The sequence below is a fragment of the Euprymna scolopes genome, chromosome 9 (genome assembly GCF_053919585.1).
Source record: "Euprymna scolopes isolate OS-2025 chromosome 9, ASM5391958v1, whole genome shotgun sequence".
In the NCBI taxonomy this organism is placed as follows: Eukaryota; Metazoa; Mollusca; class Cephalopoda; order Sepiida; family Sepiolidae; genus Euprymna; species Euprymna scolopes.
In genome coordinates this window covers 94211487-94218580 of record NC_136490.1, presented here as the reverse complement: position 1 = coordinate 94218580, position 7094 = coordinate 94211487, and positions in this window count along the sequence as shown.

The window sequence follows — 7094 nt, the reverse complement described above, 5'->3', positions numbered from 1 at the left end:
TTAAAATTACAGATTTAGGCATTAAATAAATCGAAAGGTGTCGGCATGTCGTAAAATCAACCAATCAAACAATGTGGTTTATCTTTCGACAATAACGGTTTTAAAAAGTTGATTTGCTGTAAAACAAAGAAAGCACAAAACCACTTCATAAAAGAACTCTCTCTCTCTCTCTCTCTCTCTCTCTCTCTCTCTCTCTCTCTCTCTCTCTCTCTCTCTCTCTCTCTCTCTCTCTTATATATATATATGTGTGTGTGTGTGTGTGTGTATGTGAAAAATTTTAAGTTATTTTTTCCTTTATCATACGTATCAAGGCGGTTCATTTTTATCTAACTCATTAATACCACGTAGTATTTTGAAATACTGCATTATTTCTCAACATATAGTTTTTCAAAATGCGCTATTAACACATATTTGCTGCCTTGTAGTAGTGATGGAACGATTCCAATCTTTTTGTCGATTCCGATATAATTACTGATTCTCTTCTAAATTCCGATTCTGATTCTATTGATATTCTAAATAGTTGGGGGGGTACCGCAAAAAACATGAAGTATTTACATGTAATTTCCTAAACGTAGAAATACGTTTATGGAGATGATCTATGGATTTTAGTTTTACTGATCATTTAAAATAAATATTTACCATTTCATCATTAACACGAGCCATGGAAAATTAGGTTTGAACTCAAAACAAACAAATAAAAACAATGAAAAATAATCGTTATTTTTGGCATCGGAAAATTAGCACAATTTTTTTCCGATTCCAATACCCGCCCCCCCCCCATTCCGATTTTTTCGATTCCCGATTTCGATTCCGATTAATCTTCCCAAAACTAATATATAATAAAGAGTAAAGACCAAATCGCTGCTATATTTACGCCTAATTTGCATGACTACTGTTTCAAAAGTGTGTCATAAATCAATATTTGTGTTGTTCATATGTAATTTTATTGTCTTATTTTTCTATATATCTGCAATAGCTTTGTCAATATTAAGAGTAATTAAGTGACTTCAAAAAAAAAATGATAAATTACCGAAACCTTTCTTACAATATTATCTTCATTAATTTTCAAGGGAGGTAACTTAAGTGAAAACTATGAGTTTTTGTATCATAATAAATTTTTAAAAATAGGTAATGTAAGTTATATATTTATAAAGCATACTTAGAGCTAAATTAATAATCATTGTGTGGCGGGTAGTTTTTTGTTTGTTTTCTTTTCTTTTTCTTTTACTTGTAATTGATTAAAAACAATGATAAAACATTTGGATTATTACCTGTGCGTGAGTATCTACTATTTTACAAGTCGAAAAGTGAGAAGTACACAAAAAGCAGTCAAGTGAAGATATGTTCTTCTGTGGCCAATAGAAGTAGACCAGTCAGTGCTCCAGACTCGCGCCATCTTTTTTCACGCAGACATTTGTTGCTGACACGTAAAACACGTAGATTTATGTATGACGCCGCTCACCTATGACTTAGATTCCTTTCTCTGTTATATTGATTAAAAAAAAAAAATAATAATAACACGAAGCTTTTTTTTCTGTTTAGAAAAAGAAAAAAGTCGCAACTTCCGTCATTTATGGCGGTTTTCGCCTCAGCTATTGCTTACTTTCCATGGAGCTTTGAGTCGCCCCCCCCCCATCTACTCTCTCGCGTTTTTTCAGCTTTATTTCTTTTTCCCTCTCTTTCCCTGTTTTTAAGTACCGGTTAGATATAGTGTAGAATATATCTGAAATCAGCACGGTCAAACATAACCCCTTTTATCGTACTTTTAAAAGTTAGTACGCAACGATGATCGAAAATATTAATGGCGAGTGCGGCTAAAAAAAATTGAAATGCGCCGATAAAAAAAAAGACATAACCCTTGATCTGCTTATTTCTTTACATAGATTGGCTGGATTAATTATAAGTTGTTGTTGTTTTTTTTGTTTGTTTTTTTTTGTTTTTTGTTTTTTTTTTGTTTTGTTTTGTTTTTCTTTTTTACAGTATACTGGTATCCATTAGTGTTATATCCACAACAAGTGTACCAGCCCGCGCCATTCATTTCGTGTTCTGTTGCGATTGGCCTCACATACCAGTCAAAGTTTCGATCTTGACAATCAGTACAATAGAAATTGAGTCATTTCGGTGACCTTTTTTGTCGGACGGGTCATTCGTTCTGAGTAGTTTTATGAGTTCAACCCTCCCAGGTTTTGCCTCTCGTCTTTCGGGTGAATCCAGTTTTATTGCTTGTTGTCTGAGACGCCCTCACTGGAGAGTGCGAACGGGGCTACTCAGGCATTTTTGAAGGGCCAGAGTGCTCCTTTTTTTAGGGGTGCTGACACGATTTTGTCCTCATTCCGATCTTGTGTCACATCCCCCCCCGTGATGGGAGAGGTGTAAATACTTACATTGGCATTACATAGTACCCCGTGGGTTTTCCATTAACTCATCCTGCATAGGGGGTGGGAGAAGCTACCCCAAACATGACTACTATCTTTCGTACCTTGAACAACCCGACAAATGGTAAACGCGCACATGGGAGCCACCATTAAACATAACATTCCTAAAACAAAGTGACCCAAGCTAGAAGACTAAACATGATTGCAGTCAAGAAAGAAAAAAATGTTAAATAGATTGTTTCGCCCTTTTAGCTTTTTTTTGGGGGGGGGGGTTTCTATGTGCGGAATGATGAAATGTATATGAACAAAACTTCTTCGCAATGGCTTGCTGCGTAGTGGGGCAGATTATCTCAATATTCTATAAGAATCTTACTGATACAAGCACCAAGTGAAAAATTGTTTCGGCAATCTGCTGCACTACGTAATTCCGTCTTATGTCACGCATTTTCACGAATCAGCAACTCCCTTAACGTCTAATCCTTTCTCACCGTTTTAGAGGCGACGGCTGCGTGATAGTGTCAGAGCTACCCATGCTAGAGAATTCAAAAGACTTTGATACTACTGCAATATTAATAATTGTACGAGAACTAGGAAAAGTTCCGAAAAAATTAACTTTTTTTTTAATTCATTAAATAAAAACTTAACTGGTGTCATGTTTCTGATATTTTTTTAGATGAGGATTGATTATTCGTATTATTTGGATTATACGGACTACTGTTCTCATATTGACTGTTATTTTCACAACGTTTCGGTCGATGTAACCTCCGAGTGGGTAAAGAACTTGGTAAAATTCAGCCATAAGTTACATTCTTCGGGGGGTTGAAGGTTGTAGAGGACTAGGATATATAAATCCTAATCCCATTAAAAAAGAAAAATAATGAAACGAGTGGAATGAAGGAAACAAAAACTCAATTGCTGGAATAGATAAAAGTGTCGTTTATTTACTGTTGAAAGAATGAATGTTTTAGATATAACACGTGTTCATGTCCACGCGGGTGTAACCATCGTTTGTTGCGGAATTGGTAGTATAGAAGGAAAAGGGAAATGTGTGTTCATCTCACGTTCGGGTCACTATCGTTTGTTCGCGCGTGGGAAGAGAAGTGAGTGATGTTGTGGAAAATGGGAATGATAGTCCAGCGTGTAGACAAAGAAAAAGATAGAGGGTTGACATCAGTTAAATTGTGCGCCATGTTAGCCGTCAGCTACTCGGTGGTGTTCTCTGGCACAAGTAGTAGATAGAGAAAGAGTGAGAATGTCAATCCAGTTCATGGAGAGAGAAAGCGTATAAAGTGTACGAACTGTCTGTTGGCTTTTTTTCCCACATAGTAGCAAGTGGCGTGAGGCACGCGCGTGCCGAAACGGTGGCGGCTGGTGCGCCGACCACTCAATTCGGAAAGCGAGTAGGAAAAGGGCTGGAAACAGCTTGTCTCTTGCTTTTATAGGTGTTTCCGGCGGTCTTTTGCGCATGTGTGGATTTCCTTTGAAAGGGGAAGTGACATTGTCCATGCGTGCGTGTATGTGAGTACATGTGTGTACGTTAGCGTGTGTGTGTGTGAATGTGAATGTATGTACGCGAACGTGAATACATGTACGTGTGTGGACGTGGGCGCGTATGTTTGTGTGCGCGTATGTATATGGCAAGTAATATAGCTTGAGATGTGAACGCATGTTTTTTTTTTGTGAGACTAGAAAAGGCTCGCGCAAGGTAAAATCTTCAGTGCGGGCGACCCTTAAAATACAATTGTGAACAAAAAGACATCTACCTTGTCATGGCCGACGGAATAAGATCATGCTACACCCGTCGATTAAATAAAGGGTTCCGTTCTAAAATCCGTGCAGATTTCCGAGTTCGATAGGAAGATTCTCGAGTTCGACAAGATATACCTGAAGAAAGTCGGAGGTTACATCAACCGAAGCGATGTGAAATCAACATTCAATATGATAACAGTAGTTTGATGAGTTGAAATAATACGATTAATTAATGTTAGATAATAAAATGATTTTGGTGTAAGTAAAAAAGATATAAAATATAATCGCCATAGGTGAAAGATTCGGAAAACTCTAAAACGAAAATAGAACCTTATTTAATCAAAAGAAATATATTTAAAAGCAATCAATAGGGTTTTTTTTGTTTTTTTTTTTTTGTTTGTTTTTTTTTTGCTATTTGGCTAGGAGCTAAGTGTAGTATATGTTCTGATACTGTACTACATCGTTTCTGTTCTCAGTCTGTGAAGAAGAAATTCTTCTATATAGAGACAGCTTTTAATTTTTTTTTTTTTCTAATCCAGAATGTATTGGGAGGGGGTGGAGGGGTCCACATTAAAAATAAACCTTGTGTCTAACTCTACTTTCGTGGGCCTTTGGGCTAAGATCAAAGTGAAGTTGGGGGGGGGGCACACCAAGCCGGGCGTTCTACCACCTACAAGGGCTGGGAGGGTCTTATTAACATTTTGATTTATTTATTTATTTATTTATTTATTTATTTATTTATTTATTTTCTGGACTTTTTCCCCCACCCTAAGTGAATGAAATAGAACAAAACGACTTGTTATATAATTCTATGTTTACAAATTCATCTTATTGTCTGTAAAATATTTATTTAATAAAAAAATAAAAAATAAAAAAAAACATACACGATATGATTTGGAAATCTAAATAGGACGACCCCCGGTGTACTGGGGGTGTTGTGGTAAATGAGAACTTTATCTAGGATCAAGCATAGATTAGCAAAGGTGCAGTGACGAGGATGACCACAGGCATCCTTTCCCCAATTTTTGAGTGGCCTTGTGCCTAATTTTTTGTTTATTATTGTTTTGTTTTTACAACACTTCATAGAAAATTAAAAAATATATAACTCAAAATGTAGTATCTGTTCTGATGATACACTTCATTTTTGTTGTTCTCGGTTGGTGAATGTAAAATCCTTCACGACTAAGACAATTTTTATTTTTATTCCTTCCCCCACATTAAAAACCGACCTTGGTGTCTAACTCTACCCACGTGGGGAATCAAGTAAATAGCAACTCAACTATCGAATAGAAACAATCAATTTTATCGAAAATAGGGTTGAAAATCAAATGACATGTAGGAGATATTCCAATAGTCTCTATAGTACAATGGGACAAGTCAATGATTGCTGCTAGCAAATACGTTATTTGGTCTAATCAAAAATTATTTAATGTGATACATCTGTTACATTACCGTCTTTTGTTAACACAATTACAAACTCACTACCAGAAGTCGTTTTCGGGTCTGACGTTTCTCCCCTTTAACACCAGGCGATGTGGTTATCCGGCTGTTATTATTATAAAAAGGGGTTCAAGGTTCAAAGACCGTCACCGATTTTTTTTGGGGGGTGGGGGGTCGGCTTTGACAGCAAATACACACCGCTAACCGTCTTGGTCCAGCGGTTGTTTTAACGAACACATCACACACCGTATGCGCTTATAAACAAGCACACTATTAAGTATGTAAGACATTTCTCTACTCATACACACACATGCGCGCAGATATATATATATATATATATATATATATATATATATATATATATATATATATATATGAACATATCGGTCTACTCAGACTTTGTTACAAAAATTCTCGTGGACTCACTCACATAGTAAAGACCATACACAAACACACACATACCATCTCAAAGAACACTTTGCATCTAAGTGCACTCATACACAAACACACAATTCAATGCCTTTCCTTTCTACGTACACATACGCACACATGGTTCTACTAAGACGCTCTTTGTAAACGTCCTCATGAACACTATTTCATAAGGAATCGAGTCAGGTTCTTGCTTAATAAAAGCTTGTTTAATTTTATATTGTTTCCGAGTTGTTATTTTTGTTTTTTATGGGCATGCTTGTATATAAATATATAAGGAGAAGCGGCGCTGTCCAAACGTCGTTCCGGTGATGTGTTGACCCAAACCTCCTCACATCGTAATAAAAAAATATTGCAAAAATTTAATAACGAAAAGATACTTCTTTCCGAAATACTTAACTTGATCATTGTCTTTCTACAACAACGAAGAAAAACTTTTTTTCTTCCTAAGTGTGCCTTGTGTCAGGCGAAATTCCCACGAAGAGTTTATTTGCAAAGGTTTCATGTTTGCAGAATACATTGCCATAGTAGTGCTTCCCAACAGACTACAACTTGACCGTTATCTAAGTTTGTGTGTGTGTGTGTGTGTGTGTGTGTGTGTGTGTGTGTGTGTGTGTGTGTGTGTGTGTGTGTGTGTGTGTTTTTACGGATGGATAAATACAAAATGTCTGGTTGTCTATGAATTAAACCATTTGTTCTCTGGAGAGAAATGCATGAAAAAGTAATTTATTCTTTGGCTTGATGATTTTTCAGAAATCTGATGATCTAATGATGAGCTGTACCAACGGAAGATCCTCGTAATTATACGTTTATTCCTGGCTGTTTGTTTGTGCGTGAACAAATTACATTGACTTATATTGAAATTTGGCAAGAAAAAATAATCAAGACTTGGTGTTTGGAATGCAAAATACTATTGTTTACTTATATCTAACTAGACTGGGTGCCCGGTATTGCCCGGGTGTTTGGAGGTGTCTGTTGAGTAAAAAAAAAAAAGTGGTAGCTGGTAGGCAAGCTCGAACCCGTACCGCAAAGAAGGAAAAGAACGTGAAAACAAAAACGTGACGTCTTTGCTGTTGCACCTATCGCCCAACTGGAAGTAAC